This window comes from Ornithorhynchus anatinus, chromosome 2 (assembly GCF_004115215.2).
Source record: "Ornithorhynchus anatinus isolate Pmale09 chromosome 2, mOrnAna1.pri.v4, whole genome shotgun sequence".
NCBI lineage: Eukaryota > Metazoa > Chordata > Mammalia > Monotremata > Ornithorhynchidae > Ornithorhynchus > Ornithorhynchus anatinus.
Window position 1 is genome coordinate 129928655 of NC_041729.1, and position 25221 is coordinate 129953875.

Sequence of the window (25221 nt, forward strand, 5' to 3'; positions counted from 1 at the left end):
TTGATGAGATAAAGAGTCAGAGACAGGGATGTCTTTTTTATCAGTGATGACACTGTTGAAGGAAAATCTATTCCTATGTATAGATGTGCCTGAAAGCACAAATCCACCGTACCCGGTAGTACTAGGAGTAATACTATTAGTTGCCTCCTGTGTGCAAAGCAATCACTCATCCACCTAAATTCCCATAACTGTTCATGCCACCACCATCCTCCCGCTAGACTGTAAACTCATTGTGGACAGGGAACATTTCTGCTAACTCTATTGTACTCCCCCAAGTACTTAATACAATACGTGCTTAGTACAGTGCTCTGCACACAGTAAGCACTCAATAAATGTGATTGAATGAATGAATGCACTTCACATAGTAAATGTTCAGCAGCAAGGCGTAGAGCATGGGCCACTGAATCAGGAGGTCATGGGTTCTAATCCCAGCTCAGCTGTGTGACCTAGGGCAAGTCACTACATGTCTATGTGCCTCAGTTACCTCATCTGTAAAATGGGGATTGAGACCGTGAGCCCTTTGTGGGACAGGGACTGTTTCCAACCCGATTTGCTCGTATCCACCCTGAGGCTTAGTAGAGTGTCTGGCACATAGCAAGCACTTAACAAATATCATTATCATTATTATTCAATGAATACCATTGAATGAATGATATTGTACTCTTACAAGTGCTTAGTACAGTGCTGTGCACACAGTATGATTGACTGTGTGAATACCATTGATTGATTGATCTTCCCAGTCTCCCAAGTATGGAAACTCAGGATTATCCTTAAATCCTCTCTAGTGGTAATGGAATACTAGTACTTAGTACATAGCATTTCCTGGGTGCAAAGGATTGTGTTAAGCATTAGGAAACAAATATGCAGATCAATCAGTGGTCTGACAAAAGGCTAACATTGTGCAGAGCATTGTACTAAGCACTTAGGAGAGTACAGTACAACAGTGGGTAGCACATTTCCTGCCAACAAGGAGCTTAGAGTCTAGAATGAAATAATAGAAATGGTACCTAGCCTTTAAGGAGAGATAATAATCTAAGAAGAGGAAAAGCAGAGTAGGGAATGGGAAGGGTGGCACCAGAAACATAAAGGATAAGAAAGAAATAGAAAAGACAAAGATAATGCCAAACACAAAAGAAGCATCAGCAGTTCAGACTCCTCACAGCTCATATGCACAGTCACTGAAATCATGGCTGTCACCACAGTGTTTACCTTCTTAATGTTCCAAAGGTTGGGATTCCCAGTGTCGCAGTTTCTTTTTTTGGAAGGGCAGTTGTGGGGGAGGCAGAGGGGTTTTTTAGCATGTCTGCCACAGTGGCCAGGCCCTAGAGTGTGGGAAGAAGGAGAGCTGAAATAGCTGATGCAGCCAATACAAGGTGAGTCCTTTCCTGGGCTGATGCCAGGGTTGATAGAAGCCCTAGAGTCAGAAACTCCTTTCTATCAGTTATTCACAGCATCGTTAAGCATCTCCAGAATCCACCTTTTCCTCTCCTTCCGATGTGCCACCAGTCTGGACCAGACACTTATCATTCCCCCATGTGATGACTGCATCCATGTCCTCACGGACCTCCTTGCCTGCTTCCCTCAAGGCAATCCAGCCACCATGGCTAGTTACCAGTGCTCTAACCCTTGAGAAGGCTTCTTGCTGTTGTTGATTTGTCACCCATCCTGGAATGGATGAAGAGCTTATGGGAAGTACCTTTTGCAGTGACCTCACTGGTTTGTTGTATTGTCTTGAAGTTGGCGGGACGGAATTCAGCCTTTCTAATACAGCAGCTCAATACAGCAGCTGTCGTCACTGCTCTAGGCTGACCTGACCTTCCAAGCTGTTCAAGAACTACTCACCGTTCAGGAAAAAACAGTTTAGATATCAATCAATCAATCATATTGAGCGCTTACTATGTGCAGAATGTTGTGCTCCCTGCTTGGGAGACTACAACAGAATTAGCAGTCATGTTCCCTGGCCCTCATGAATTTACAGTCTAGAGGGGGAGACAGACATTTATATGAATAAATAATTTATAATATATAATTTAAGGATATGTACATAAGTGCTGAGGGGTTGGATGTGGGGACAATAGCAAGTATCCAAAGGTCCCAGATTGACCAGACTGTCTATTGCTTCCTGCTACATATTGTCAATCTACTCCATCCACTGACCCTCACTTCCTAATACTTCTCACAACCACATTGAGAAGCAGTGTAATCTAGTGGAAAGGCCTCAGGTCGGGAGTCAGAGGACTTGGGGTCTAATCCCGACTCCACCACTTGTCTCTATGTGATCTTGGGGCAAGTCACTTCACTTCTCTGTGTCACAGTTCTCTCATCTGCTAGAAGGGGATTCAATACCTGTTCTCCCTCCTACTTAGACTGTGATCCCCATGTGGGATCTGATTTTCTTGTACGTACCCTGGATCTTACTAAAATGCTTGACACATAGCACTTAAATGCTATTATTATTACTATTATTATTTTATCATCATCCCTATCACCCATCTCATATAATAATAATATTGGTATTTGTTAAGCACTTACTATGTGCAGAGCACTGTTCTAAGCACTGGGGTATATACAGGGTAATCAGGTTGTCTCACGTAAGGCTCACAGTCTTAATCCCCATTTTACAGTTGAGGTAACTAAGGCACAGAGAAGTTAAGTGACCTGCCTACAGTTACACAGCTGATAAGCAGTGGAGCTGGGATTAGAACCCATGATGTCTGACTTCCAAGCCCGGGCTCTTTCCACTGAGCCACGCTGCTTCTCTAATTAAAGAAAACCAAAGTCCTTCGAGCCGGAATCGAACCAGCAACCTAAGGATGACCAAGAGGCAAGAACTTCAGTCCTCCGCTCTATCAGCTGAGTTATCGAAGGCTGTCAGTGCTGGGTGGGTGGTAACCATTACCTACCTCTAGCCTCCCAAGCCTGGCAATGGCATATGGGGTCAGCAAGGGGAAATCTGATCCTATTGCTTTCCTGTTTATCCTGTACTCTTTCCCCTTTTCTTCCCTCTGTCCCTTTCCTTATTCCCTATCTCAATTTCTTTCCTTCTCACACCTTTTCTCTCTCCCTCCAATTCCTTTTTTCTCACCTTCGCCCCCCACCCCCTCCAGCCATCTTAACATCTTAACGTCTCAGCCTTCATCCCACTCAGAAGCAGCATGATTTAGTGGAGAGACCACAGGCTTGTAAATCAAAAGGACCTGGTTTCTAATCCCAGCTCCATCACAGATGTGTTGTGTGACCTTGAACAAGTCACTTAATTTTTCTGGGCCTCAGTTACCTCATCTGTAAAATGGAGATTGAGAGTGTGAGCTCTATATGGGACAGGAACTGGATCCAACCTGATTAACTTGTATCTACCTCAGTGCTTAGAAGAATGCTTGGCACATAGTAAGCGCTTAATAAGTACCATAATAATTATTACCTAAATGAATCTTAGAAACATATGGAGAGCAAAAGTAGGACAAGGGTGCAAATTGCCTAAGGTGAGTTTACTTGGCAATGGGAATCCCTCCCTATCTGATCCTCCTCCACCCATTTGAGAGGATTGATTTACAACCTGCTAATCAGCCTACATCCTCTGATTGGTTCCTATGGTTGGGGAGACTCATTAGTTTAGAATATCTGCCAATCCAGTACTATTCACTGCTAATATTACAGCAGGTCACCATATGACACAATCTAAATAGGTTAGATGGGGGTGAGGGATTCAGTGCATTTCTTTGATTAACATAGGTATGTTCTCTCCAATTTGTCAGAAGCAAACATTTGATCAGAGATTAGCATAAATGCTAAAGATTACTGGTGTTTTAAAGTGTGATTCCTGAATCACATAGGAATGAATCTTTCCCTCTTCAAACTTCAAAGATAGTTTCAAAATTGGACAATTCCTGGAGACTTTGAAAAAGTGGATTTACAGAAAGAACTGGAAGAAGAGAATGCTGTTTCTACTATGTACCAAAACCCATTTAACTTACTGAAAGCAGAAACTCTCTTGGCCTTAATGGGGAGTGAAAATGGGGAAAGAAGAGGTACTTATTTTTTCTATCTCCCACAGAAATTCTGATTTCGGGTGAAAATAACACAGTTGTTTTTGAAAGCAGTTAATTTATAAAAATTAATCCTTTGAAGACCATTATTAGCTTACATCATCAAAGGGATTGATTAATGGTAAGGCAGAAAGGAGGGATATAATTCCTTGTTGGTTTCAAGAAACATGTTATGTCAGTTTAATTGGTGTACTTTACAGAGAGAGAAGAAAGATAATAATGTTAATAATGTTGGTATTTGTTAAGCGCTTACTATGTGCTGGGCACTGTTCTAAGCGCTGGGGTGGTTACAGGGTAATCAGGTTGTCCCACATGAGGCTCACAGTCTTAATCCCCATTTTACAGATGAGGTAAATGAGGCACTGAGAAGTCAAGTGAAAAGTTGTCTAGTTCCAAGACACTTTTAATTTAAAACATGGACAAACATAAAAATGTGGGGCTCCAGTTATGCTGACAAACCTTTAAAGGAGAAAGGATGAAATAAATGATCCTCACGTAGCAGTGACTTGATTAGATTAGTCTCCTGAGAGTACAGGTTTTAGTAACCATCAAACACTATCTCCACTATCTCCTCTCTCCTACTGCCCCTTCTTCAACTATCCGATCTTTTCCAACTGTATTTCAAGAGCAGACCTTTGGTGTTCTTTCAAAATCTACCCCCACCTATGCTTCCAACCTCTTCCCTCCAGACTTTATCAAAGCATTTGCCCCCTACCTCTTCCCTTCCTGAATGCAATCTTCAACTCTTCACTCTCCAGTGTCTTTTTCCCCACTGCTTTTAAACATGCTCTTGTCTCCCCTATCTTGACTAAACCATCCCTTGACCCCACATCTCCTTCCAATATAGCCCCATCTTCCCCTACGATTCCTCCCAAAACTCCTTGAGTGTGTTGCCTACACCTCTGTCTCTAGTTCCTCTCCTTGAAGCCCTCCAATCTGGCTTATGTCCGCTTCACTCCGCAGAAACTGCCCTGTCAAAGGTTACTAATGAGGTCCTTCTTACCAAATTCAATGGTCTCTACTCTGTCATAAACCTCCTCGACCTTTCAAGTGCCTTCGATAACCGTCAACAACCCCCTTCTCTTGGAAACATTATCTGACCTTGGCTTCATTATATTGATTCTCCTCCCCTCTCTCTGGTCACTCATTCTCAGTCTCATGTGCGTCTCTTCGGCCTCCCACCCCATAATAGTGGGAGTCCCTCAAGGCTCAGTTCTGGTTCCCCTTCTATTCTCTATCGACACCCACTCCTTTGGAGAACAAATGTGCTCACTATGGCTTCAACTACCATCTCTATGCAGATGATTCCCAAAATTACGTCTCCAGTCCTGTACTCCTGCATTTCTTCTTGCCTTCATGACATCTCTACTTAGATATCCCACTGATACCTCAAACTTCACATGTCCAAAAGAGAACCCCTTACCTTTCCACTCAAACCCTGTCCCTGACATTCCTGTCACTGTAGACAGCACCACCATCCTCCCTGTCTCACAAGCCTACAATGTTGGCATTATCCTCTACTCATCTCTCACAGTCAATCTACATAATTAATCTGTCACCAAATGCTATCGACTCAGCCTTCACAACATGTCTAAATTTCCCTTTTCCTCTGCCTCCATACTGCTGCCACATTATTCTATCCTGCTTTGATTACTGCATCGGTTTCCTTGTTGACCTCCATGCCTCCTGTCTCTCTCCAATTCAGTCTGTATTTCAGTGTGCTGCCTGGTTCATTTTTCTACAAAAATGTTCAGACCATGTTTCTCCACTCCTCAAGACCTCCAGTCTTATCTACCCTAACTACCTCTGCATTAAAGTTAGCCTCTGTACCATCAACTTTACATCACTCAATCACCTTGCCCCCTACCTTACCTCCCTGATTTGTACTACAACCCAGCCAAAACATTTCACTCCTCTCATGCCAACTTACTCACTATATCTTTATCTTGCCTATCCACTTGCTTGTGTCCTGCCTCTGCCCCTTCCCTTTCATATCGGACAGACAATTATTTTCCACATCTTCAAAGCCTTCTTAAAGACACATCTCTTCCAAAAGGCCTACTACTAAGCCTCATTTCCTCTCCTCCCACGCTCTTTTGCATCACTCTTGCACTTGGATTTTCATCATTTACTCACCCCTCCCTCAGCCCCACAGCATTTATGTACATATACAAAGTTTATTTATATTAATGTCTGTTCTCCCCTTCTAGGCTATAAGGTTTTTGTGGCCAGGAAATGTATCTACCAACTCTGTTATATTGTACTCTCCAAAGCTTTTAGTACAGTGCTCTGCACATCGTAAGTGCTGAATAAATACAACTGATCGAATGATTAGTAGACAGCTCTGAGAGAGGAATTTCACTCCAAGATCCTTTCACCTTTTAATCAACTGCAAAAGCTGTTTGCTGCTTCAAACGTGCCAGTACCATTAACATTACTGCCTAAATTATCTCATTGTTTTTCTTGCTTTTGGTTGTATTTTTCTTCAACTCTGTGCCCTTTTTTTAGGACTAAAGATTTGACCTACCATTATCTGAAAGGGTTAGTAAATAAATCTGGCAACTATTTCAGCACAAGATAAAAATCAATAGTATTTGCTAAGCTTTTAGAACTAAATTCAAACAGTGGTTTTCACTTTGCAACAGTTCAACATCTGAGCATCATTGACTGTCCTGTCTTCTGTGTTCACCTATGATTTATGACTGTTCTATTAGGCGGGACAAATGCTTCAAGGCCTTTCTCAGTGTTTAAGCTCCTAATAATCAGTGGAATTTTCCTCTCTCCCTTTTCTTACTCTATTACAATCAATTCTAGTAACTTATCAAAATATAAAATACATTCAAAAAATTATCTTATTTTATGCTCAAAAAAAAAAAAATTTTGAAATGTTTGGCCTTTAGGGAGAGAGTACATTTTCAACATAGATTCTCAGTGGTCCTTTAAAATATAATTAATTTAAAATCCTTGTATTAGTTTATTCACCTTGTCTTTATTAGTGGAAAGAGCTCAATACAATAATATGACAGTGCAAATGATCGAATGCCCCCAAGGTTACCGAAAATACTCTTTAGATTTTTCAAGCTGAAAAAACATCCTTATTACAACAATAAATTACTGGCTGTGTCACACTGTTTCTTTTGTACTGCTTAATTTCCCTAACAGAAATGATCATAAATAACATCAAAATGTTCCTATCACATTATGAATGATAATTAATTACATAAACAGGAAGGGAACTTTCAGTGACTCTCAAAAACGTGTATTTAATCGTTAACATGCATATGGCAAATGTTTGCCAAAAATGGGAATAATTAAATGGTGATAGCTAAAATCCCACGGAATAAATGTTTCACTAAAAAGACTAACTAAAAAAGAAGCATAATGAGAAATAAAAATAAGGATTAAAGAGGGTCAGAAATCTTTCTCCAACACTTGAATGTATATCCCCTTAAACTGATATTTTCTGACATTTCTCCATTGTTTGTTCATTCTCTACAATGCTGCCTCCATTTTTTGTCAAATATCGCTTGAAGTAAAACTTTAAGAAACTTGTTCAATTATACTGGGAGCCATCACCAGACTAGAATGAAAACTGAAAATATCCAATGAACTGGGTTTTTTTTTTTTGCCTTGTTTTGTGTTTTTGTACTTTCATATGTCAAGCACTTTATGATTTTTTCTAAAGTCACTTTTTTAAAAATCTAGAAGTATATACAAAGTGAGAGCTAACCTTACAAAGAAAAAACAAGTTTCCCCAACTAATCATCCTGCAAAGATCTACTCCACCACTTATTTTATAGCATTCTCAAAAAACAAGTGATTTTATTTCTCCTGCTATTTGGTTATGTTTGTATATGGAAAATAACTTTCCCAAAACTCTGATTAATTAATATGCAAAATTGCTAATAAAATGTAAGATTGATGGGGGAAATTTAGACTCCATCAAAAATGATTCTACGTAATGCAGTTCTCAAAACGACTGGGTTAAGTATTGGAAGGGTTTGTTCACAACTATTTTTAATAAATCAAGAGTTAGGGGTTAAAACAATATGAGAAATCAGAGAAAAGGTAAGATTTATTGATTTATACCATGAAGATGTTCAAAAGCCTTCAGAACCTTTATTTTCAAACTTCTATTTGTAAGGAAGGGAAATAACCTTTCCAGTATTGTAGGAATAAAAGGAACTAGATGATTCATCTCTGTGAATCTGCTTGTTGAATTTGATGGATCATTCTTAAAAGCAACGTTGCTAATCTTCAGGTTTTCTTTTTTAGGTTATTCACAGATCAGTGGGTTTTCCGGCTAATACAGGTCCTGATGCTCTTCTGTCTTCACACATGGTATTCATCATATCTTGACAAGAAAAGACCTTCAGTCTACAAATAACCTTCACTGAAGTAAGACATGTAAGTGGGTTTCTTTATGAAAGAGAAATTTTATGGCTGAATAAAAAACAACTGTAGTTAAAAAGTGTCATTGCTTGGCCTTATTCGAAGATTTTTTTAAATTCCCCTCAAAGGAACTTGAATGTTTGTTGTTGAAACTACTAATAGATAAAAAAGGGATTAAATCACTTTGTCATTAAGCATAAATTTAACAGGAAGGGTTGATCAGCTCAGTATTTTATCATTCTGAAGCATTCAGCCTTTAAAATATTTAAGCATCCACATTAGTTCTTGTCAAACTAGCACAAAAGCCATGCATTCTATGACCTATCTGTAACAGCAGAACAAGATATGAGGTTACAGTAGGGGTGAAATTTCCACAGTGTGATTGCTTTATGAAATAGTTAATAATTTTGCCTTATGTTTCCTGCAATTATTAAAATCTATTTGAATACTTTCCAAGTTTTGGGGTTTTTTTCCCTTTAGTTAAGAATAAAAAAAGATTCCAATGTTTTCTTCCATTACCCTGCTAAAGATTTGGAAGGTATATGGATGGCAGCTTAAAGAGAGCTGATTTAATGAGAAGAAATAGAAAGCTGATCAAATTTCATGGCTCTGAGAGGCATGGTAATTTCAGTTCTTGTGACATAAATGATATCTTTAAAGAAAACATTAAGAACTTTAAAAGTAGACATCAATCAAAATGATACATCTGAAACTAAATGTCTTATGAATCTCTCGTTATTGTATGGAAAAAATGTCTGATTAACTCTTGAAATAACCAAAAAAACTCACTTAGCTGGTTTATCCTCCATTTGTTTTTACCAACTGCTAATTAAAATACAAAGATCATCAGTGAAATGTTTAGTCTAAGGTATTTCATTATCTGAATAATCCATCCCATACAAAACCATATTAAGAAAAACACTTCAAAATGGTATTTATAGTCTTCAACATCATGTGCGTGGGCCTGTACTGGTAATCTATACTTAGCAGTTTAGTATTATCAGTAAATGAAATGTTTCTTTACAATATTGTCCTAACTCTGGTCAAAAGGATGCATATAGTAAATTCTTTCTAACTACTGAGTTTTGGTTACATGTCTGCACTTTAATCACACTCAAGTGGATGAAGTATCCCTGACAGTAGTGCCATTATTACAATATTACATTATTACAAAGGCAGTGAGAAGCAGCATGGCATAGTGGAAAGAGGCCAGGCCTGGGAGTCAGAGAGACTGGGTTCTAATCCCAGCACTACCACTCGACCTGCTATATGACATTGGGCAAGTTAACTTCTCTGTACCTCAGTTTCTTCATCTGTAAAGTGGGGATTTAATACTGGTTCTCCCTCCTCTTTAGTCTGGGAGTCACATGTGGGACAGTGACTCCAACCTGATTATCTACTTCAGCATTTAGTACACAGTGTGTGCCCTGTAGTTTGTACATGCTTAAGAAATACCACAATTATCCTTATTATTGTTAATCGTTAAAATAATAATGATAACTGTGGTACTTGTTAAGTGCTTACTATGTGCCAAACACTGTTCTAAGCACTGGGGTAGTCTCTGTGCCACATGGAACTCAGTCTTAATCCCCATTTTACAGATGAGGTAACAGAAGCCTGGAGAAGATAAGTGACTTGCCCCAGGTCACAGAGCAGACAACGGCTGGAGCCGGGATCAAACCCAGCCTTCTGACTCTAGGTCAGTGCTCTATCCACTAAGCCATAGTGCTTCTCATGCAAGTGTTCCTCTTAGGGAGATGAAGATACATACACCACATACATGCTAAGTGCTTTCTCTGGCAAGATCATTCCTTCAGTATGGGCTCAGAGAAAATTTACAGATGGAGAATGTCTGTATTTACGAATGACTGACTGACTGGAGAGGAGGTTGGGTCACAGTAAGCCCTAAGGGGAAAGAAGAAGGGTGAAGAATGGGAAAAGAGGAAAGGAAGGACAAGAGGCCTGAATGTCAGACCTGAAAGGCTGGAGGTGTTAAAGTAGCCGAGAGAGAAGAGCAGCACAGTTGGTCCGTGCAGAGATAATCTGGCAGGAGAGGGTTGAACTAATAGAGGTGTGGAACAGAGAACAGGTCAGGCCGTGGCAGCCTGCTCTAGCAATGGTTGGCTCGGTGACAGAGAAAGGTCAGGGATGCAGAGGAATATATGTATTCTGGGCTGACTTCCTTGAGCACATAACGAGGGAGTTGGAAGCTGGAGTCAGAAAACACTTCTAATCCAACTCAGCAGACTGAGAACATCATTGTAAGTCTTAGAGGCAGTCATCCAGGAACTGCTGCATGCTGATGACTAGTCTCTTGAGATACATACACAAGAAGTCATGCAGATTATTATGAATCACTTTGCAAAAGTTGGAACAGAGATAGACTAACAATGAACCTGAAGAAAACTGCTTTGTTAGTCTAAGTCCAGAAAGCCCTCTAGTCAGTGAAAGTTTTTCAGTGACAACCCACAATTTAACACTATCACCCAATCTCTTGCTTAGGCAGACCCCATTCCACAAAGTGCAGATAAAGAAGTACAAACAGAATAAAAAAACAAAAGAAATAGAAACAGGATTAAAAAAAAATATGAGTTTTGGGAAACTGGAAAACATCTTTTGGAAAGTGGCATCAAGCTTCAAATTAAATTCAAGGGCTGTAAATTAGTGTGGTAGCCACCTTTTTTTATGTGGTTGAGAGTCCTATACAGCTTCTTGAGCATTTTCATTAGCAACATCTATGAGTTGGACATACTCAACATCAGATGGCTAGGCAAGAATACCAACAACAAAATGCAGTTGGTTTACCAACACAGAGGTACGCTAACAGCAACTCAGCTTCACTGATCAGAGGATGATAATAACATTTGCTAAACACTTACTATGTTCCCCTCTCAGGGTCACACCTGGAGAGTTTCCAGTACTTTATCTGTCTTGACTGCAGGAGAGAGCGTCAAGCAGAAGCCTGTCCATTGCAATCCATTTCTAGCTTTGGCAGTGACTAGTGAGTGGGAGGCAATCTGCTACAGTCAAAATTCACCTGTGATGGGCAACAGTGGCACTAGAGAGACTCGAAGGCAGAGACTCAAGTTTACTGCACAGAAGGAGGCAGTGGTAAACCACTTCCATATTTTTACCAAGAAAACTCTCCAGATACACTACCAGAACGATTGCTGATGGAGGTGGGGCTTTCTGGGAGAGATGTGTCCCTGGTGTCATTATGGGTTTGAGATGACTTGGCATAAAACAAGACAAGACTTACTATGTATCAAGCACTGTTCTAAGCGCTGGTGTAGGTAGACAGTCAGATCAGATGGTCTCTCTCCCATATGACCAGCATAATCAGGAGAGAGAACAGGTATTGAATCCCCATTTTACAGATGAGGAAACTGAGGCTTAGAAAAGTTAAATAACTTGCTCAAGTTAACAAAGCAGGCAATTTGCGGAGCTGGGATTAAAACCCAGGTCTTTGGATTCTCCGGCCCGTGCTTTTTCCACTAGGCCACATTGCTTCTCTACTAGACAATGATAGGACATCCAAGTAGTTGCTGTTTGATAGACTCAAAGTAGAAATCCATAAGAAAGGTAGGCAGAACAATCAGTCTCAAATGAAGTGATATAGCAGTGGAGGGTTGGAGAACACAGGAGCAAATAGACTAACCTGGTTTAAGAGGGCAGTGATCAGGTGAGGGGTTACCCTTCTTTAGGAGATACTTAGATGATAGTGAGAAACATTCATGTACAGAGTCAGGCCTTGCAACTGGTAACATCTCAGTACAGCAAGAAACATTTACTTACTATGGAATGAATGGATTGTCAGTAATGCATCAGTCATTCCAAATAGACCCAAATGTATAGATTGTAATGCACCACAGGCATTATCATCTTTCAAATAAGGGGAAGATCAATCAATATTTACTGAGCAGTGAACTGGGCACGGAGAATACTAAGCACTTGGGAGAGTACCATATAACAGAGTTGGTAGACATGTTCCCTGCTCACAGGGAGCTTATAGTCTAAAGGGGAAGACAGACATTAATATAAATATATGAACTATGGAAATGTATATTAGTGTTGTGGGGCTGAGGGTAAGGTGAATGAAGGATGTAAATGTAAGTGCAAGGGAGACACAGCTAGTGGGAGAAGAAGAAATGAGGGCTTAGTCGTGGAAGGCCTCTTGGAAGAGATATGCTTTTAATACTTCTCTGAAGGTGGGGAGAGTAATCATCTGTTGGATCTGAAGGTGGAGGGTCTTCCAGGCTAAAAGCAGGACATGGGCAAATTTTTAGAATATGTATATAATACATATATATATAGATACAAAAATACATACATTCATACAAAATTGACATGGAAATGAAAATTACATCTTCAAACATATGGTTAGATTATATCATCTGGCTAAATCAATTGCCATCCCAAGCGTTTTCTGAAACATGGAATATTTTCTCCCCATTCTTGTTAAGGTTTAAAATGATTTTTAACGGCAAACATTTTCTAGATTGACAGCCTAATTCATGTTTGGGAGGAGTTGCTTACATGTCCAACAACTACGATGGAAATCTATTTTAATATGGTAACATTTCCCCATTATAGAATTAATGCAATAGGAATTATTATAAACTTCAAATAGTGCTTAAGTTTTTCACGGACTGACAATAAATTGATAGCATTACTGAATGGTAGCTATTCCACACTCCAAATTAAAAAAAAAAAATAATTGGCTTCCAGACTAAAATTAATGGAAAATAAATAACTTAAAGGTCAGTGTCCTAAACAAGAGTAAATAGAATATTGAATGCTTTATTTTGATAATTTGTGGTATTTTCCTATAAATTCATGGAGGAATGCCTATTAATAAGTAAGGGTGTGCTACCATTTCCAAAAATATTAACAATAATTATCTCATTTTCTACAGGACAAGTCTGAATCTAATATTGATTCATTCATTCAATAGTATTTACTGAGCGCTTACTATGTGCAGAGCACTGTACTAAGCACTTGGAATATACAATTTGGCAACAGATAGAGACAATCCCTGCCCAATAACGGGCCCAAAGACGTGCTCACAGTCTAAACGGGGGAGACAGACAACAATACAACATCAAGATAAATAGAATCAAGGAGATGTACACCTCATTAACAAAATAAATAGGGTAATAAATAATAATATTTGTCCTTGAATACAAAAGTTTATTTTGGAAGCCACAAGATCAATTGAATCTACCAATTACATTTACATAACATCAAAATTATCAAATTTCCTTTAAATAAAACCTAAATTAAAGATACAAGTTAATCACCAGGTCAAAACAGGACAAAGAGGATGGAGAATCAGCAAAATGTTTCAAATTCATTTCCAAAATCCAAACTACAAAATGAATTCATTTCAGAGAAGCGCGGGGCTGCCGAACCCTATTACAGTAAAAGCTCGACATTATTTCCATCTGGCATTGAGAACAGAAGATGTGTGCAAGCCACCAGAAGAGCTCTATTTCATTGTAATTAAAATTTAGTGTTACACTTAAGCAATAAGGCAACTCCAGGAGATGTGATTACCATGAGATAATGACCTTGGGGTGTTTCAAGGCATGCAAGCAACCAAATGCCTGTAATTCCAATGGGATATGATTGTTTCTGAATAACCACACCCCTCTGTAGTTATATGATAAACAGCCAAGGAAAACTAGGGATTGAAAATGCCAATTGGACTTTTGCAAGGGAAGGGCACTGGGGGACTGGTATGTGACAAAGTTGCCATTGTAGAATGCTGAAGCAGCAGTTTCAAATGAGTTGTGTTGTTCATATGATAATTATGCAGTGACTTTCAAATTCTCTGGACACATATAGAACTGTCGGTGATGTCATGCTCATGTAAGTAGTACTCAGCAACTGCACAGATCTGGCCTTTTTCCCCTGTTTTGGCTTCATAATTTCCATTCCATGATAGCACTAAAATGTGACAGCCGGTACATTTCTAGAGGGATTATTACCCTTCTTGGGTGGTTGAAGTCACTCAGCCTTTAGCCTTCTACCTCTCAAAGCATTGAAGATGTGTAATAATGTCCCCAAAATGCATTCCCTGTCATATCTTTTTGCTTAATTACTCTATACTTACTAATTCTTAGGACCATGAATGCAGAACATGCTTTATAATTTGCTATATACACTAGGACAGTAACACCATGATGGGTAAAACATGAAATGCTTAATGACCATTGTTCATGCAATAATATTATTCTTTGAACACAGCTAGGAGAGGTCATTTGTAATTATGAAAGATGTGGAAAAGATTCAGAAATCAGAAATGGTGGGAGAACTGACAAGAGAAATCAGGGGTATGTGGTGGATAAAATCTATTTGTGGTGTCTTCTGCTATCAATTACACAGAAATATTTCAAATATTTTCCTCTTCCTTCATGGACAGATCTTGCTTTAAAAGCCCTTCAATCTATATGCAAGGTGTCAGAGTAATTCTGAGTTGCAAGTGTAAAACACCCTTGTACAAAGAAAAGGAAAAGGGGTATTCTTTATCAAACTGAATATCCCAGGTAACCTAGGCTCAAAATCATCAAGAGGAATTATGCCCTTCAAAAGCGAAATTCCAGTCTCTGGATTTTCTCATCCAGCATCTCAGGCTGGGCCAACAAAGTGAAGAGTTAAGGCTGGATAGTGAGTGGTGATAAAAGTGCTTGTGAGGAAAAGAAGAGGTTTTGATACACATTGGATTAAATTCACCAAATTCTTAACTCTCCATTTTTATTGTGTACTTCCATCCTGACACAAGCCCAAAATACTCCACTAAATACAACACAATTTTCACCTATGCAGCTGTTGGAATTACAAAAAAAAAAATCTAATTTTTTGGGGGTGTGGAGAGAGGGATCTGACAAATGAAAAGCATTTAGAAAGTGATAATAATAATGTTGGTGTTTGTTAAGTGCTGACTATGTGCAGAGCACTGTTCTAAGCGCTGGGGTAGACACAGGGGAATTAGGTTGTCCTACATGGGGCTCACAGTCTTAATCCCCATTTTACAGATGAGGTAACTGAGGCACAGAGAAGTGAAGTGACTTGCCCACAGTCACACGTCTGACAAGTGGCAGAGCCAGGATTCAAACCCATGACCTCTGACTCCAAAGCCCATGCTCTTTCCACTGAGCCACGCTGCTTCTCAGCCACGCTGCTTTCTCATATCATATCTTAAGTCATTAAAAGCTCCATGTAGAGTATTAAGACAGCAAGAAAATCCAGTCTCCAAAGTTTCCTTGTGAATTGAAGAGCTGTTCAACTGCTGATGTGAAAAGTAGATGTTTTTATGACAAAAAAGTATTCACAGAACATACCAATGTATGTTCATAGAGCATTCTAACATTTTAAAAGATTTTTCTCCTCATACGTATCAGCACAATTTTCCTTGGTTTAGCTTTTATAAAAATGAAAATAGAAAAAGCAACTTTTCCAGCAATTGCTGCCTTCTGAATATTTCTGATCAGTAACTTAAATTCATGGAATTGACATGAGAAATTACTGAAACTGAACCATGGATTTCAACTTTATTGCCATTGTTCTTGTCTGCCTGTCTCCCCCGATTAGACGGTAAGCCGGTCAAAGGGCAGGGACTGTCTCTATCTGTTGCCAATTTGTACATTCCAAGCACTTAGTACAATGCTCTGCACATAGTAAGCACTCAATAAATACTATTGAATGAATGAATGAATTTGTTATAACAATCCATACTGGTCCAGGGAGGAACCAAAACAAAATAGCAAAAAATGATAAGGTACATCTCGGCCTTTGAAACTACCCTTCTTAATAATTAATCAACACAAGGAATATACAGTTCTTTTTTGATAAAGTAAATTTTAAAAGTTGCCCCATATGATTAGGCCTTTCTTAACATCAAAGAAAACAGAAGGTAGGAAGAGTGGGGGTGTCCCTCCGAGTTCAGTCTGGGTTCCCTTTTATTCTGCCTCTACACCTACTCCTTTGGAGAATTTACTTGCTCTCAAGGTTTCAATTGCTATCTCTATGTGGATAATTCCAAAATCTACATCTCCAGACCTGATCTCACTCCTTTTCTCACTCTTCTTGCTCTCGGGAGGAAATACATCCTGCTAACACAAACTAAATGTGTCCAAAACAGAACTCCTTATCATGCCATGCCTGCCACAGAGTAAGCGCTTAACAAATACCACCACTATTATTATCCCACCCAAACCCTGTCCTCCCCAGTCTTTCCCATCTCTAGACAATATCACAGTCTTCTCTATCTCACAGCCCATAACCTTGGTGTGTCCTCAACTCATCTCTGTCATTCAACCCACATATTCAATCTGTCACCAAATCCTGTCAATTCTACCTTCACAATATTGCTAAAATCTGTCCTTTCCTCTCCATCCAAAACTCTACTATTCTGATCCAACCACTTATCCTACCTCTTCTTGACTACTGTATTCATTTATTCAATCATATTTACTGAACACTTACTGTGTGCAGAGCACTGTACTAAACACTGGGGAGAGTACAATACAACAATACAACAACAGAGGAGATCTCCTCCCTCCTCGCAAGTGCCATCCCCTCCACCTGTGCCTCGGACCCCATTCCCTCTCACCTTCTTAAAACCATCGCCCCTGCCCTCCTCCCTTCCTTAACTTCTATTTTTAACCACTCAATCTCCAAGGGCTCCTTCCCCTCTGCCTTCAAACATGCCCACGTCTCCCCCATCCTAAAAAAACCCGCTCTTGACCCCACTTCCCCCTCCAGTTATCGTCCTATCTCCCTACTACCCTTCCTTTCCAAAATCCTAGAACGAGTCATCTACAATCGATGCCTAGAATTCCTTAACTCCCATTCTCCCCTAGACCCCCTCCAATCTGGCTTCCGTCCCCTCCACTCTACCGAGACTGCTCTCTCTAAGGTCACCCATGACCTCCTTCTTGCCAAATCCAATGGCTCCTACTCCATTCTGATCCTCCTTGACCTCTCTGCTGCCTTTGACACTGTCGACCATCCCCTCCTCCTCCATACCTTATCTCACCTTGGCTTCACGGACTCTGTCCTCTCCTGGTTCTCCTCTTACCTCTCTGGCCGATCATTCTCGGTCTCCTACGCTGAAGCCTCCTCCCCCTCCCATCCTTTAACTGTTGGAGTTCCTCAAGGGTCAGTTCTTGGCCCTCTTCTGTTCTCCATTTACACTCACTCCCTCGGTGAACTCATCCGCTCTCACGGCTTTGACTACCATCTCTACGCAGATGACACGCAGATCTACATCTCCGCCCCTGTCCTCTCCCCCTCCCTTCAGGCTCGCATCTCCTCCTGCCTCCGGGACGTCTCCACCTGGATGTCGGCCCGCCACCTAAAACTCAACATGAGCAAGACTGAGCTCCTCATCTTCCCTCCCAAACCCGGTCCGCTCCCAGACTTCTCTATCACCGTGGATGGCACGACCATCCTTCCCGTCCCTCAGGCCCGCAATCTCGGCATCATCCTTGACTCGTCCCTCTCGTTCACCCCACACATCCTATCCGTCACCAAGACCTGCCGGTTTCACCTCTACAATATCGCCAAGATCCGCCCTTTCCTCTCCACCCAAACGGCTACCTTACCATTACGGGCTCTCGTTATATCCCGGCTAGACTACTGTGTCAGCCTTCTCTCTGACCTCCCTTCCTCCTCTCTCGCCCCGCTCCGGTCTATTCTTCACTCCGCTGCCAGGCTCATCTTCCCGCAGAAACGATCTGGACATGTCACTCCCCTTCTTAAACAACTCCAGTGGTTGCCTATCGACCTCCGCTCCAAACAAAAACTCCTCACTCTAGGCTTCAAGGCTCTCCATCACCTTGCCCCTTCCTACCTCTCCTCCCTTCTCTCTTTCTACCGCCCACCCCGCACGCTCCGCTCCTCTGCCGCCCACCTCCTCACCGTCCCTCGGTCTCGCCTATCCCGCCGTCGACCCCTGGGTCACGTCCTCCCGCGGTCCTGGAACGCCCTCCCTCCTCACCTCCGCCAAACTGATTCTCTTTCCCTCTTCAAAACCTTACTTAAAAATCACCTCCTCCAAGAGGCGTTCCCAGACTGAGCTCCTCTTCCCCCTCTACTCCCTCTGCCATCCCCCCTTTACCTCTCCGCAGCTTAAGCCTCATTTTCCCCTTTTCCCTCTGCTCCTCCACCTCTCCCTTCCCATCCCCACAGCACTGTACTCGTCCGCTCAACTGTATATATTTTCGTTACCCTATTTATTTTGTTAATGAATTGTACATCGCCTTGATTCTATTTAGTTGCCATTGTTTTTACGAGATGTTCTTCCCCTTGACGCTGTTTAGTGCCATTGTTCTTGTTTGTCCGTCTCCCCCTATTAGACTGTAAGCCCGTCAAACGGCAGGGACTGTCTCTATCTGTTGCCGACTTGTTCATCCCAAGCGCTTAGTACAGTGCTCTGCACATAGTAAGCGCTCAATAAATACTATTGAATGAACAATAAGCAGCCCCTGCCCACAATGAGCTTACATCTACTCTCTTGCTGACCTCCCTGCCTCTTGTTTCTCCCCACTCCAGTCAATACTTCACTCTGCTGCATGGATCATTATTTCTAAGAAAACACTCAGTTCACATCTCCGCACTCCTCCAGAACCTTCCATTGTTTCCCATCCACCTTGACAAACAGAAATTCCTTATCATTGGCTTTAAAGCACTCATTCAGCTTGCCCCCTTCCTGATCTCCTATTACAGCCCCAGCCCACGCACTTCGCTCCTACCTCGTACTTACTCACTGTACACCGATCTCGTCAATCTTGCCACCCCATCCTCTCTCTACCCTGGAACTACCCCCACATCCCTATAAGACAGACCACCACTGTTCCCACCTCCAAAGTGGAGAAGCAGCATGACTTAGTGGAAAGAGCACAGGCTTGGGGGTCAGAGGTCAGAGGTTCTAATCCCAGCTCCTTCACTTGTTAGCTGTGTGACTTTGGGCAATTCACTTAACTTCTTTGTGCCTCAGTTACCTCATCTGTAAAATGGGGATTAAGACAGTGAGCCCCACGTGGGACAACCTGATTACTTTGTATCTATACCAGTTCTTAGAACAGTGCTTGGCACATAGTAAGTGCTTAACAAATACCATCATTATTAAAGTATTATTAAGATCACGTCTTCTCCAAGCCACTTTTCCTGATTAAACCCTCTCTTCCCTGGCTCCCTCTCCCTTCTGTGTTGAGCATGCATTTGAATCTGTGACTTTTGGGCATTTGATATTCGTACCACCTTCAGCCCCATAGCACTTATGTACTCTGTACTTATCTCTATATATTATATAGTAGAAATTTTTTCATTGTCTCCCCCTATAGACTGCAAAGTCGTGTGGATGGGGAACTTGTCTACCAATTCTTATATTGCACTTTCCCAAGTGCTTAGTTCAGTGCTCTGCACATAGTAAGAGTTCAGTAAAGACCACTGATGATGATGATGAAATGAGATAGTTTAGTAGAAAGACAATCTGGATAATTCAAGTTTTTTTTAAGTAAAGCATTATTTTTCAACAGTTACTTGGGTTCTTTGCTTTAACTTTCTGCAGTAGTACTCAGCTGGCTTTAATCAGCAACTGATATGTTCATGACATCAATCAATGACTTCCCCGTCAAATGAAAAGCTTACAGAAAACCTTGTTTGGATTCTTCCAATTTAAACACTGGCTTATGATCCACCCCTCCTGCCCACTCCTAGGACTGGTTCCCCCAGGCAGGATCTGGTTTTGCGGAAAGCTGTTCGCTGAGTGCTTGCCCTGCCTAGGCCACATCTCATTAGTTGGAAAGTCTGCCTATTGAGTGTGCCATGCCAATGATAAAATTGCCTCTAGTTTTGAACCCAGCAGGGTGGGTGTGATGGGCATTTAGCACCCATGCACCCATTTTATCTTGATTCTCATGGCAGCAAGTACTCTTTTTCCCAGAACTCCTGACTACAGCTTCTCTGTTCGTTCCATAACAAAAGCAAAAATATGCTGCGAAAGAGGATATCAGAACCTGCAGCGAAGTTAATGGCAATGGATTAATAATAATAATAATGTTAGTATTTGTTAAGCGCTTACTATGTGCAGAGCACTGTTCTAAGCGCTGGGGTAAACACAGGGGAATCAGGTTGTCCCACGTGGGGCTCACAGTCTTAATCCCCATTTTACAGATGAGGGAACTGAGGCACAGAGAAGTTAAGTGACTTGCCCACAGTCACACAGCTGACAAGTGGCAGAGCTAGGATTCAAACTCATGAGCCCTAGTTTGCCTAAATATGAGAACATCCATTGTTACAGGTACTTATTGTATCTAGATCTCACTTCCTGTGCCATTCGCTAACTGCTTGTCTACTTCTTCCCTCTGAACTGAAACTTCCTCCTTCTTCATATCTGACAGATCACCACCCTCCCCACCTTCAAAGCCCTACTAAAACCACATCTACTCTTAGAGGCCTTCCCTTCCTAATCACTCATTTCCCCACTGTAATCACCCTCCCCTCTGCACCACCTACCACTTAGGTAGGTATCCTTTGAGCACTTTTAATACCTACCCCACTTCCAGCTCCACAGCACTTCACCAATCACAATTTGTTTTAATGTTGATTTCCCCCATTGGATTCTAAGTTCCTTGAGAGTAGGGATCATGTCTACAAACTCTGTTGTATTGAACTTTTCCAAGTGCTTAGTCTAGTGTTCTGAACACATTAAGTGCTGAACAAATATGATTTTTTTTAAAAAAAATACAGCATTCTAACCAACAAAATAATTTTCCTTCCAATTACTGCAAAGCAACATTCTTGATGTTCCAAAGACATTTTATAAGTTTGTGGCAATAAGTCCTGGAACCAAGACAAGAAGTTGCTGTATTTCAAAAACTAAACAATAGCATAAGATTTCTTCCAAATAATTTACAAATACAAATGGTGACTTGATGCCCCATTCCCTTTGCACATATCACTCAAGTTAAGCTTTCACAACACAAATAGAAATGTAAGGTTGGAAATGTCTTGTTAAATTTGGGTAGAAAGACTTATGGAATAGGTGCCAAAATATTCTTTTTAAGGAAAATGTACTTTCCCATTGTAGAAGAGAGAAAACATTTAGTAATATGATTATGTAAAAATACTTCTGATGATTTCCAAAAGCAAAAGATCCAGGATTTGACCTCGATTTCACATTATGAATGGCCGGAAACATGTGTCAGTTGGAAATTTCAGAGTATCATTTCTGAGGAAATAGACTTTCTATAAATTTGGAAATGAAAGATAGTTCATTAGTAGAAGGGAAAACTAGTATTGAATCCCCATTTTAGAAGATGAGGGAACTGAGGTACAGAGAAGTTAGTGACTTACCCAAGATCACACAGCAGACAGGTGATGGAGCCCATATTTGAACACAAATTCTCTGAATGCTAAGTCCATGCTCTTTCTACTAGGCCATGCTCAAAACTATTTACAACTACTACCAGTGGAGAAGCATAAAACCACAAGATTTTGGAAAAAGATGGATAAAAAGAAGATGATCGAGAAAATCCCACACATAGGGATGTTGACAGCACGGAATTAATTGCTACAGATAAACAAGCAAGGCACACTTCTATCAAACCTGTGAAGCAAGGAGCAGAAGCAAACAGTGCCAAGAGCAGCAAATAGAAAATATGACAGACCAATTAGGGGCACCTTAAGTTGTGGACAAGGTGGTCCTACATACTACCACAAATATATTTTACAATTAATGACATCTTTATTTTATCCACTGCTATAAAAACTTGTATGTTCATCTCTCCAATTAGGAGGATCCTGAGGTTTGGGATCCAGGAGCCTTGGTTTGAACCTTATCTAATTATGGTGTTCGTTAAGCACACCCATGCACTGTATAAAGCACTGGGGGACATAGGAGGTAATCAGATCAGAAGCAATCCCTGTCCCTCATGGAATTTACAATCTAAGTAGGAGAAAGAACATGTATTTAATCTCAATTTTACAGATGAGGAAATGGAGGCACATAGAGGTTAAGTGACTTATCCAAGTCACACAGCAGGCACATTGCAGGGCTGGAATTACAACCTAAGTCCTCAAACTCCCATGTCCATGTGTGTTCACTGGGCCATAATGCATATTAACAATAATATTAATCACATTGGGTACAGTCCACAGTCTCACAGTCTTAATCCCTCTTTTACAGATGAGGTAACTGAGGCACAGAGAAGTGAAGTGACTTGCCCAAGATCATTGGGAGAAGCAGCATGGCTCAGTGGAAAGAGTACGGGCTTTGGAGTCAGGGGTCATGAGTTCGAATCCCAGCTCTGCCACTTGTCAGCTGTGTGACTGTGGGCAAGTCACTTAACTCCTCTGCGCCTCAGTTCCCTCATCTGTAAAATGGGGATTAAGACTGTGAGCCCCACGTGGGACAACCTCATTCCCCTGTGTCTACCCCGGTGCTTAGAACAGTGCTCTGCATGTAGTAAGCACTTAACAAATACCAACATTATTATATTGTAGACATGTGGCAAAGCAGGGATTAGAACGCAGATCTCCTGACTTCCGGGCCCATCATCTTTCCACTAGGTCATGCTGCTTCTTTGAACTTAATATTAGTAGCATTTATTGAGCACCCACTTGGTGTGGTAGACTGTACAAGTAGTAGTAATAACTGTAATTATTAAGTACTTATTTGAGTAGAATAGGAAGTAGAACCCTGGGAAACAATCTGAGTTGGGAATTAAGCACAGTCCCTGATCCTCAAGGGGCTCCCCAAAAGACTGGTAGAACATACACATAAGGACTGAAGGAACAATAAAACATGAAAGTAGTCTATAAGGAAAGGACAAATATATAAAATCAAAACAAAAATCAACAGGGTGCATCAGTAAGGTGCTATGGATAGGGGAACAAAATTGGAACCTCCTCTTGTCTCAGAGTCTAAGTCACACCTATAGCCACATCAACTGCTCCAAAACCACCACGTCTTTATGTGGCTTTGTGGAGGCCTCATTCTCTCTCCTTCCAGGATGGTGAAGGTAGGATAGGATGGAGGTTCTTTGCAGGAACCCATCTTGTTTCGCCTGTGTCATCAGAGGCAGGATTCCTTGCCTTGCGGGGTAAAGGGTAGCAACAGCAGGCACTGAGGACACTCAGCTGTAGATTCAAATTTTTTTCAATTGGTGCACAAACAGCAGGTTAGGAGCAAGGGCCCTTGGTATTTCGGAAGGAAGACAGCAGAATTTCCAGTGTATTTTCTCAACCTGGGTGTTTAGGAACTGAAGGCCCTCAGTTGAATTGCAAAGTGATCTGTTCCTAGACCACAAAGAACTTATTATCTAATGGTTGAGGCAAACATAAATATAAACTTAGTGGACATGCATATACACACTAGCATTAAGGAGCATGTAAATTAGATCATGAGTGCTAGAGATGATTTAAGGGGATATGGCTTAGGGTACACAAAAATTAATTGGATATTGTTGGAGGAGCTGGAATTTGAATGTGGGGGAGAGCTGTGATGTTTCTGATGTGGGAAGAGGGGAGGTCCACTCCAGGGGAATGATGTGAATGAGGGGGTGGAGGCACAAGAGAAAGAAAAATTCAGGATTTGGAAGGGGATTGAATATGGATGTTGAACCATAATGAAGAATAAAAACTGACACCAAGATTGCAGGCTTTGAGATGGGGCAGGTGGTGATGTGGTCTGAGAAGGAAAGTAAAGGGAAAAGTGGCTTTAGGATGTAAAACAAGAAGTTCTGGCATTCATCAGTAAGAGATCCTACTGCAAAACACACATGACACAAATTGTTTAGGGATGTGGAAAAAGAACAATTAGGAGCAATGGCTCCAACCAAGAAAATTAAGTTCCTACACTTTGGGGTACAACTAAAAATTTTGAAGGGGTCTTGTCTCTGTGTAAATAATAATAATGGTAATAATTACAGTATTTGTGAAGCACTTACTATGAGCCAAGCATTCTCCTAAGTGCTGGACACTGGGTTCAAAAGATGTCTCAGGTTTTATCTTCAGTGTCATTCACTGTCTGTTATCAGGACACACAGGCCAAAATGGTTATATTCTCTGTGATACCTTTCAGTGTGGTCAGTGGCATTATTTGCTTCCTTTTGTAATGCTAAATGCTACAGGCACATAACACATAAACTAAAAGGCCCAGCACCCCAGGACCCCCCCATCACTGGCCCCAATACTCAGAATACTAGGGGGTGGATTAAGATAGCCCTCTTGATTCCAAGATAGCGTTTTCTACCTTGAAGAAAAAGACCTGGTGGCTTATAAAGGAAAGGGGTATTCTCTCAGTTCCTCTAGAGGAGGAGAGGATCCAAACTTCTCTCATAGATTCATTCCTACAATCAGGTGGTTGGCAGATTTCTGAAGAAGGAGCACAGTCAAACTCCTGTGTAGTCAGTGAATGCTATCAAGGAGAGAAGGCCACAAAATATGACAAAGGCAAAATATGTCACAGAGAGAAAGCACTATGTCCTAGTGGAAAGAGCATGAACCTGGAAGTAGGAAGATCTTCATCCTAATCCCAGTTTTGCTTCATGCCTTGGGCAAGTCATTTATCTGGGCCTCAGTTTCCTCATCAGAAAAATGGAAATTAAATCCTACTTGTTTCTAATTAGGCTGTGATCCCCAAGAGGGACAGGGACTGTATTCATTCATTCAATAGTATTTACTGAGCGCTTACTATATGCAGAACACTGTACTAAGTGCTGGGAATGTACAAATCGGTAACAGATAGAGACAGTCCCTGCTCTTTGACGGACTT

At 41.0% G+C, this 25221-nt stretch overlaps 1 non-coding gene across 1 annotated transcript; it reads right to left on the reverse strand.

The window, feature by feature from the left end:
• Positions 1–2779: 2779 nt before the first annotated feature.
• Positions 2780–2868, reverse strand: TRNAF-GAA. The gene is given in 2 exon segments: positions 2780–2815; positions 2832–2868. It is a non-coding gene; the product is annotated as a tRNA-Phe (tRNA).
• Between the last annotated feature and the right edge of the window lie 22353 nt (positions 2869–25221).